Below are 11,644 nucleotides of genomic sequence, written 5' to 3' on the forward strand. Positions count from 1 at the left end.
TTGACCTGAAAAAACACCATTATAGAAATTCTACTTAATGTTTGCATCTGCCTGATATCAGGAAATGTTAGTAAGTTTGAACCTAAACGTCCTTGTGACTATTTGATGTTCTGCCCAGTTTCTATACACTCAGGAGAGAGGGGGTCATTTTGCCCATCCTCTGTCTGAGCACTGGACACGTCCTGCCTGCATGATATCGAAGGATGTCGTGTAAACCCTTGAGCTGTGCATAAAAGCTGTCACATCCCACGCGCCATTTGTCAGATCCTTGATACCCGCAGTGGTGTTGACGATTCTGTCCCGCTTGGCCAAGTGTTTGCTTAGTAACTCTGTTTGTGTTCAAAATATTTGAACTTCAAATATATATTCTCTGTAAATTGTTTCTCGACCATTAATTAAATACTTTAATATCATTGAATTGATCACTCAGTCTAATGGTTTATTTCCTCACCAGGGAATTAAGTACAAATTCCCACCACAATTGTCATCTCCATCCTCAGATTGGCAGAGTGTGCAGTTCAGTTTTGTAGCATCTGTGCTAAAATCATCCTTTGGTAATGTCTCATCCTTATCAATCATTGCCATGAGTTCCTCAGATACAAGTGAAGGTGATAGCTAAGATTGATTTCTTACTTATAAACACAGCACATAAATGGTAATAATTAACCTGTGTGGAGGATGTAGAGGCCAACTCCTTTGAATACAAAGTTTATTTAAATTCTAACAGGGCATATTTTCAATGTTGTCATTTTAATCCTGAATGTGGTCTTGTTCAAATTAGTTGAAGCATTGGGTGGAGCAGAGTGAGACGACCTTCACTCTGAATGTCATGAATTGAACACGTTGACACAATATTAATTCTGACGTTAGTTAGCCACTTAAAAAAAAATCATCATCATGTCCTATATTACATAAAGTCCCCCACAGTCACATCTGCATGAACATCTGGTCATGCAAGAAGGCAGAAGAGCTCTTGTGAAACCCCAAACTGATTTTTCACTGTTTACATTCACATCCATCTAACACACATTTAAACCACAAATACATGAAAACAAGCAACAATTACCTTTTTGAAACAAGAGAGTTGCCATGAGGTTAATACAAGAACATCTAACAGACAACATGGCATTTCTTAGACCCAAACAGCTGTGAAGGGTTGATTTGATTGTCTACCAATAATTGATAACATTGTTTATGTTAAAGAAATGTCCCCAAATATTACTGCAATATATCTATACTTTATTAAAATGGATATTTTGAAATATAAGAATTTGTTATAATTACTTTTTATCATATTTGTAATAATCCAGTAACATACAGCTGAAGAAACAGGACTTTTTCCCTCACATGGTAAAAAGCAGATGACCACTGAAGGTATTATGGTTACTTGCATCGTCATAAACCCTTGAGTTAGCATGCAGACGCGCAAACAAAACATCTCCGACCTCTAACAGCAGCGTGGCACCATTAGCAGACTTCCCAAAATGGGAAGGCTGCTGCTGATATGCCAAACATATATTGTGTCCATTTCTGACCAACCAAGCACCTGAACCATATGAAGGATGTCCATGTGCACCTATGTAGAGCTCAAAGTGGTAGGCTCCTTTCACCGGTGCAATGAAAAAACCTGTGGACACATGTTTTTATCAGCATTAGTAAGAAGAGAATTGTCTGTTGTAACAGGTGAACATTTCCAAGAATGAAAATAAATATTAAAGTTTGTGAATTTGAGTACCTGTGTTCGGGTTGTAGGCATTTCCAATATTTGTAATGACTTGTCTGAAGACCAGATTAATGTGTGTATTAAATGGCCCGATAGTTGTTGTATGTAAAGACAGAGCGGCGGTGAAGGCCACGCGTTTGACTGAAAAACAGACAAGTGATAATTTTAGAGTGCAGCTGATGTTATACAGAAGAAATGTGGTGGCTATTACAGGGTATATGCAGCAATCCTGAGATTAAATTCAATACATTTCAAGACCTTTATTAAGACCCTTCTTATATTTTTCTAGACCCCTGCGCCACTAGGAGCTGTAACCGGTAACATCAGCGACAAAATTGAGTTTGAGATTGCAAAATTAAATGTTTATTAAATAATTAATTAAAGTTTGCCAGAACTTCTATGTAGCACTGTATCAACACAACAGTCTGCGGTTTCGCGCTCTGAGACAGACGTTGCCTGTGTAGTTCCTGTTATAAGCCTGGTGTTGGTTGGAACTCCTGTTTTGAAGGGGGGTTCTAACGAAAGGGGGTGTTGTCGAGAGAGAAGTTTTGAAGTTTGAAGGAAAATAATCGGGTGAGATGTCCCGAATCCCGATTCAATAACCATCTCTCGTGTCATTTTTCGGCTGAGGCCTGACAGTATAAGAGGAAAAAACCCTCGGCTACACATCTAAAGAGTCTTGATTTGGAAAAAGATTGAAGACTTTTTAATACTTTTTAAGGGTCTTGATTTTCCCTAAATGTATATATCAACTTTTTATACTTTTCAAGACCCCGCGGATACCCTGTATTAGAACAAGTTTCTAAATTCACAAACCTTCCGTGTCTCTCCTCAGAGCCTCCACCTGGGTATCGGTCACGTTTGTCCTTGCTTTAATGGCCGTCAGTTCTCCTGCCTGTTCTGAAATGTAATTCATCAAAAAAAGGCAATGAGAATTAAACAAAAACAAAGTATTTCACATAGTATTTAATCGTAACTTTCTTTTCTCCAAAAGTTTTTCTTTAACAAATACAAGCTTAAAAAAAGGTTGAATTAAAATATTTGAACTTTTTAACACCATAATGTCCAACTGAGAAACTGAATAACGTGCTTATTAAAATTATATATATACATGTACCTATGTCCTGTTGGTTCAATTTCTCCAACTCCCTCTGCAACTTCTCCAGCTCCCTCGGCAATTTCTCCAGCTCCCTCAGCTTTGCTGCTTGTGCTAAAAAAAGAAAAGATAAAATGATGAGAGTCCTGCCACATGTCTGTCCTGCAAATTATGTAAAATACCTTCTTTTACAAGATAATGTAAAATCTCCTAAGTTTTTTTGGTTGACTAGATGTAATGATTCATGTCATGGACTACTCTAATAAGACGCGCTGTGTGAAGCAAAGGCATCGAAGGCATTGAAGTATTCCCTTTTGCCAACTTCTGAAAGTATTCTGGCAGATGGCCGCTGAAATATATTTCAGCATAATAGAACATGGTTGCTATTTTTTCCTCCACTGTTACAGGAGTAGTCAAAATAAACACATTGTTTCTTTTTGACTGAAAAGTATTTTAAAGAATGAAAAACAATGGTGCATTCGTCTGAAGAAAAAAAAATTAATGAAAAATATGGGTTGAAATCAATGGTGGTTTTGTTTGTATCAACACCATCACTCCGCTCATTGCCTCCTGACCCACTGACCGTCATTCTCTCGCTGTAGGTGCCTCAGCTCCACCCTCTGCTCAGCCAACAAGCCGCTCATCTCTCTCAGCACGGCATGGATGTCCTGTGGGCAGGTGGGTTGGTGCAGAGAGACGTTTTCAGGTTGCCTCGTCTGGTTATCTCCAAGAGGAATTAATTCATTGTCAGACTCTTGTTGAGGCTGAGCTGTGGAGTGAGAGCAGATCAGCAGCAACAGTGGAAAAAACATTGTCACCTCCATCCTCAGACTGGCAGAGTGTCCAGTTCAGCTTTGTAGCATCTGTACTAACCCCATCCTTGAGTAATGTTTTATCCTGATCAATCATTGCCAGAAGGTGTTTATCAGAAAAACATCAAGGTCATAGATAAGATTATACTGCTTACTTATAAACACAGCACATAAATGGTAATAATTTACCGGTGTGTAGGATGTAGTGGCCAAATGCTTTGAATACAAAGTTTATTAAAATTCTAACAGGGCATATTTTCAATGTTGTGAGGGCCTAAGATATCTCACTGTGTAACTTTAGGGTTTGTAAATACATTTTTACTACAATGAAGATTATCAAAAGTTCATATATGATGCCTCCACCGACAGGCTTGAGTCATTACTTGTTATTCTCTTAACACTGTAGATACTGACAGACTGAACTTCCCTCTCCACCGGATTAAACATTAATGTCATAAGGTCATATCTAAATGTAAGGGCTGTAGATTGGCTGCGATAAACCAACCCTTAGGATAAAACAATGTTCTGAGTGTAATAAAGATAATTTTTCTCTCTCCGCTTCCTCAATAAATTGATCAGTGGGATAAAGTCTGGTTTTTGAAAGGCAACAAAACAATGCTAGACACAAATCTAGTGGAGGTCACGAGTACTCGTTACTGCCGCTGCCCAAGGACACTTCGGCATGCAGATGCGGAAGACTGTGGATTGAACCGCCAACCTTCTGTGTTGTGACCATGTCAAACATAACCACTGTTATAAAAAGAATCATACATGAAGCCAATCAGGGGCGTTTCTAGGATTGAAAGAAAGGGGGGGCTTAGCCCCTAAGGAAGCTGAATGTTTGCGCGCGTAGCGCGCGCCAATTTTTTTGGGCTCATTAGGGGCTGCGGACATCCATTGTTTCAGACAGTTCATAGATTGGTTCAATCAGAAAGAGTGTGATTTTTCTGTGTATCTTTGCTTGCATTCATTCAGTATAAGATAACAGAAGAGACAGAATTTCAGGGTCATTGTGAAATTTGACAACACAAATATGAACTTTTTTCAAATAGAGAGAAATAATTTTCCTGCTTGTAAAGGAAAGGTGGATATACTAGTTTTGACTAGGGCGGAGCTGTCAACTCTGCTAAAGAATCTTCTAATATCCATCTGGTCAATGAATTGGATGATATACCGGTACAATAGCGTTATGAGGGACACTATGACATTTAGTTTTCACTAGCATTAACTGATTATAAACAACAACATTCTATATGCACTGATATTATTGTTTTAAAATACTAGAGATAGATATTAATGCAAAGAATAGAGAGCTGTCGATAGTTATTTCTTACATTTCAAATTTGCTTGTTCACACTCTTGCTCACTGGAGACATTTTCTAACAAAATAGCTAGCTAGCTAGCTTAGTGTTAACATAGCTCATTACAATATTCCCTTTCATTTGCCTCAAGTAAACCTAAATTTAAGCAGGTAACAATCGTTAGAAACTACAGATAGCCACATTCTGTAACTACCTGTACTTACAATTTCACTCCGTGCATCATTTACTATGAGCTAAACTCCTTGGCTGTAATCCTGCTGTCTTGATGAGAGACGTTACTTGGCAGAGTGAGAAAGCCAGCGCAGCAGCGATGCTGACTCCCCAAGGTCCTGGTGCCCGGCCTTTTTTGTTAAGTATGATGAGAGGCTATTTGATTGTAATTTGATGTTGGAGAAAACATACAAACCAGAAACACACTCACATATGTAGCATGTTAGAGTTATAAATAACTTGTCCATGTGTAAAACATTAGTTCAATTTAAAAAAAAAAAATTAAAAAAAAAAAATTAAAAAAAATCCCAATAATTATTTGGGGGGGCTGAATAACATTTTAGGGGGGCTTCAGCCCCCCTAAAACAGGCCTAACGACGCCCCTGAAGCCAATGAAGACGGACACCATCAATGATTTCCTTCAACTTACGTGTATTGTCTGTACCAACACCTAAAATAGCATTTTACTGTGTGCCACAGAGAACCTTGGATCCCACCTTTAATCACATGTTAACTTTATCAAATACACATAAATGTCACGATGTAGAGACGTCCCAAATGGTCGAGTCTACGAAAGAATTGACCCTGCAAAAGTCTAAGAGGGTTTAAAACACTGGCTGGCGTTATGAGACACGTTCAACGCAAAAATCGAAAATTGTTGTCTGCTCACCACTACGGCGCCAGATTATTCTGTCTTGTCCGAACCTCCGTGTGCCTCGCTGCTCGCCTTTTCATCCTCGTTGTAAATGACCCATTAATGCCCTATTGTTTTTTTGATACACTTATTTTGAAATGGTTTCTTTTATTTTGAAAAGGCACTTCCTTAGTAAACACAGAAGAGATCGCTACTTCGCGGTTGCATGAAAAGTATACTTTTGTGGTTTTTTAGCACCTGGCTGAGAAAGGCAAAAGTTCCTACTGTGTGTTTACATGTCACGGATTGTAACAAGAAGAAAATAAAGGATTGTGAACCATCAGTAAAAGAGAATCTGAACATCATTCAGCCGGCGATGCTACACTAGTCTCCTCTCGGATCTCCGAGCCAGCCAGCACCCTGCCGCTCCCGGCCTGCTCCTGCATTTCATCTCAAATAAACTCTGCTACTTCTTCTAAATACCAGCATTTATGCCGGCGTTTCTACACTAGGGGCAGGTGGGGCACAGCCCCACCAGATGGCGTTGTTGTGCAGAAAGCTAAATACTGCATATCTGAACTTTGTAGCAAAAAATTTTTTTTTTTTAAATTTTTTATGCAAAGTAGCGTGAATGTGTGTGTGAATAAACGACTCACAAGCATTATAGTCTTGTTTTGAAGTAATTTGATTCATGTGTGTTTCTGTCTGTGTGCTCGCTGTGTCAAACGCTTCCCTCTTGCCGTACGTCTCTGCTGTGAGCACAACGGGGCAAGCGTCAGACCAGTGCCATGGGAGCAGCAGTAATAGCGATGCTAACGGGACCGTAGCCTACGGAGTTATTGACCCGACATGAAGCCACATGATCCGATCCACCCAGCAGAGAGAAGCGTTCGTTTATGAGGATGAGTGTGTTTGGAGAATAAGCTCCCCAACGTAAGCTATCTAATTGAATGTAAAATTATTTCACTGGCCAACCCATTTGACTTGACTACGTTACACAGATTATTTTTCTGCAGAAACAGATTTACTGTGATCAACTGAAACGTGAGTATTTATAGTAGTACTATATTCAGTTTTTTACATAGTTAATCTTACCCACCACCTATTTCCTAAACTGAAATGATTATAATCTGATGAATTTTGAAGTAATAAACTTTTATTTTTGCCATGTAAAAGTCTGTTAAGGAGTTAACATGGCACATGTATGACTTTCTATATCTGTTTATTTTTGTTGAATGTTCCTCTATATAAACCAACTCCAGATGAAACCATATGAACCTGAAACTCAAATCCAAGAAGCTTAATACCTATTTGACAGTTATCTTTAGGTTTTATCTGTGTTTCTGCTACACAACAGACTCCCTGTGTTCTTACACTGCAGCGCTGTAATCAGTGTAAAGATACGTCAGCAGAAGTAATTTTCTAATTTCCGTATAATTCACCAAACAACTCCTCCAGTGTGATGTAACCCATCATGCTGGATATGAAACATTCATTTACTCAGTGTTTGTTGATCGTATCCCAGTGGGAGGTGATGAAATCTGTAAATACTGTACAGTCATCATCTTTATGCCCTTTATACTCTTCTTCTTCTTCTTCTTCTTCTTCTTCTTCTTCTTCTTCTTCTTCTTCTTCTTCTTCTTCTTCTTTGTTGAGCAACGTTTGATTTCAAGCCGTGATAATCTATCGTAATTATTTTTTCATGAAGACTGAGACACGTAAAATTTTGTGGATGTAATAACATGACGTGTCGACGAGGTTTAATGTGAAGCAGATGAAGACGTCAGTGAATTTAAGTTTGAACGTTGCTTCTCTTTGAATTAAACGTGATCCACCATGTTCTTCATCCTCAGAACTGAAGGATCTTTCTGTACATCGTGTCCTCCTCACGTTACTACTCGTATATTCCGTGTGTGACAGGAACGTAAAGGAGACTATACGAGTCCTGGGAGACTCTGGGTGTCACTGCATGTAATTACAGTGTCATTGACTGTAATTAGGTGTGTTGTCCTCACTAAGCTCCACAACCACTGTGATTAGGACCAGACTCTAATTTCACACTGAGCTGAGGCGACGTGTCAGAAAGGCAGTTTATCTATTTTCTATCTTCTCTCCAGCGGTCTCATTACAAGGTGTTCGAAGCTCCTGTTGAAACGTTAGATTCTGAGCAGCAACGCTCGCAGGAGTCTTTGGTTTCTAATGGACACACATCTGCACATTTACATTTGAAACAAACACCCAGAGGCAGGGAAGTCGTCCGACACAGCTACTTTACAAATACACATAAAGACGGCGTCAGAAATATACAGACAGTATTTACATGCACAGACTCCTGCACACGTCAGAACTTTGCACACGAGGATTCTCTGGCTAATAAAGGGGTAAAATCGGGTATTTACACATTAAGACTATCCAGTTATCTTTTTATTCTTCTAACGAATCCTTTGAAAATACCAAAACTTACAATGAATTGATCTGGATATCAAGAAGTGCTAGTAAATCCAGATCCTAAAGTCTGGTAGGGTTTTAGTCATCAGTTCCTTGGAATACCCAACTTAGAGTCGAACTTGTAGGCAGGTTGAAGTCCTGACTTTCAGAAACATATGTATGAAGTCAGAAAGTATTGATGGCATCTCTGCGTTTTTCTTGAGAAATTGCAAAAATTAAATAGGAAAAAAATCCCTTTTTCGTAATGATAAAGAAAATCATAAAGAAAATGATCCTAGATTCACCCTCATTGGTCCAATCAGCTTCAAAGGGTCGTGGGCTGTTCCTTGATTCAACACTTCCACAATTACAAAGTAATTCTGCTCATAAGATTCACACATTATTCCCTCTGATATCAATGAAAATTCTGAAAAACTTCTGAAAAAGATAAATCCTGAATCCTCTCTCTGATCCGGAGCCAAACTCGAGCGGCTGCTCCCTGATCCACATCTCATTCCTCCAGGTTTCATCCAGTAGTTTTTGTGTAACGCTGTTAACTACCAGACAAAAAACAGATGAATCCTAACCTCTATTACTGTGGTGGGAATATTGTTTGATTTGAATCCCAGAGGTTAAACATGCACACTGTACTGTGGACACACCCAAACACAAGCATGCATGCAGACTAATGCACAGATAATAAAACCACACATATATATATATTTATTAGATTTCACTGCTGCACACACGGTGCCACTCGCTCTGTCACAGACACACAAAGTTCAAAAAGTCAGGTGAGGATCTCCAGAAGGCAAGGGGGGGTCAGGTGGGTCATCACCGTCACCACGGCAACAAGCAACACAGTGATGCAAGCGCGCATGATGTCATTGAATCAATCTGTCGTCTGCGGCCTCCGGGTGTTTTTGTTACCACAGGAATTATCGGGGGATTTTTTTTTTGTTCTCTGCTCGCGAGTAAACTCCGGCTCCGCTGCTCTGACACAACAACACAAAGGCAGGATTATCTACACAAACTTTATTGTTTGAAAGTGCACAAACAGAACGTCGTGGAGGCGTGTCCACGGTGCAAACGAGTCACAACACAGGAGGTAGTTCTCTGGAGGTTTGGAGCAGAGCAGTCGTGGCACATCCCGGCAACACAAACTCTCACAACATTAGATACGTTTACATCAACTGAGATATTCAAATATTAACACAAAAAAACTATCATGGTCAAGTTCTTACAGTAAACAATCCATTTTTTATATTTGGGGATAAAAACATCTTTAAGTATAATTTGTATTAAAGTTTTAAAACCTTATCGTGACTGTGTGGGTGTGGTTTGTTCAGATTTACACAAACTAACACGCCACAACTGGCGTTTCACATTTCCAATCAAATACTACACAGAAACATGATCATCCTTTTCTACCTGTTATATGTGAATTAAATATATTCAAATATATATTTTATCATGTATTTTGATTCAGTTTAAATTAAAATGATTAGAGCTTCACCTTTGGGAGCCGTCATGACATTCACCTTTATTCTGAGTCTGTGCTTAATTCATTATAGGAGCAGCATGGAAAATAATCAGCTCATTAGAAATATTGTTTTAAGCAGGATCATTGCAGTTCATGTAAATGCTAAAATCATATTTATATCTGTATTCATCGAGTTTTTCGAATGTCAATAGTGAAAATAAGGGTATTCCTTCAAAATAGATATAACATTTCAGAACAAAACTAGACATGAATTGACAAAATATCCCAATTATCCAGAAACACAGTGCACACAGTAATATCATGTAGAATTTCCACATCATAGACTGAATGTGAAGATGAGGAGCCGACTTGTTCCTCTACAGTTTATGATCCAAGATCCTCAGAAGGAGCAGCTCTGTTCTCACAGTTTGGCAAAAAGCAGCAGAGTCCATGAAGGAGCAGGTTGGAGTTCATCTGATCGGAGTTGGAGGTTGTTTACATGAGAGCGAGAGGCGACAACTTCCTTATTTCCACCAAACCAGAGCATGGTATAAAATTAAAACATTTAAATGTGCAGCAGAGCAACATTGGCAGATTCACAGCGCAAGAAAAAACGTCAAAGAGCGGCTTTCATACATGTGTAGCGTTAGATCATCACATCAACCAATCAGATGCTGTTTAGATTCAATATTTATCTCGTTAACGGACATTACTGATCCACTAGGCAGCAGCATGTGACTTCATGGCAGCGTTTACAACACAGCTGAACACGACACATGCTGGTATACGTGTTTAGATTCACAGCTGGATTCAAACCAGCCGACACAAAGAGATACTGAGGGAACTAGCATGCGTCACATGCTCGGGTCAAACCTTCTGTGACAGAGACACTTTAGATATTTGGGGAAATTCCTTACTTTTTGGCAGAATATCAGATAAGAATTTGGCAGAATTTGATGAGAATTGTCCCACAGCTCGACATTTCACCTCCGGGCAGGTAAATCAAAGTTTGTGGGAACATCTACTGGTGAGGCGACATGTACATGAGAATGATATTTAACTTCTTATCTGACTCTTGGCAAGAAGGCGTATGAGGCTATTTCTGATTCTTTTATATGCGGATAAATCAGAGAACTCACAGGCTCATAAATCAAAGAAAAGATTTTCATAGTTTATAATTTTCTAATCATGATTTAAAAAAATGTGCTCCGTGTTGGTTAGTACAAAATTAAAACATGAGGAAATATTAAAATGGTCACTTTTATCAGGAAACATTCTCTTCTCAATCAAAGAATTCAAAAACTGGCCGATAACTAAATAATTTAGCAATTAAACAATATTCATTAATACGATGCAAAGTGTTTAAAATGCAGATCATTGAAGACTGGAACAAAAGAGGCTCTAAACCGACCAATCAGCAACGACATTCTAAGAACACAGGCTGGATATATTTCATATTTAAATTAGGGCTGGGCAAGTTAACTCGTTTCAATCGAGTTAACTCAAGTTAACTTGAGTTAACTCAAGTGATGAGTTAACTCGATTAATTATTTTATCTCGCATTCACTCAGGTTTGATTATTTATTGTTTTATTGTGAAAGTCAGGCTTTTATTTTGTGAAAGTCTGTTGCTGACTGCTGCAGAACAGGAAAAAAGAAAATAATTGGCGGATAAACAATCGAGTTAACTCATCACTTGAGTTAACTCGATTAAAACAAGTTAACTTGCCCAGCCCTAATTTAAATATCACTTATTGAATTTAAAAACATATTTCTTCCCTTTTCCTCCAGCGCAGACAACACAACAACCAAAGACGGGAACTTAAGATGGACGACTCGTCTCCACTGTTCAGATTAATGAAGCCGAACTCCGCAGCTCGGTAGTGCGGTCGATACACAAGCTTTCCGTTTGGCCCCTATGACACTAACATGGAGGAG

Source organism: Limanda limanda, chromosome 15, assembly GCF_963576545.1.
Source record: "Limanda limanda chromosome 15, fLimLim1.1, whole genome shotgun sequence".
NCBI lineage: Eukaryota > Metazoa > Chordata > Actinopteri > Pleuronectiformes > Pleuronectidae > Limanda > Limanda limanda.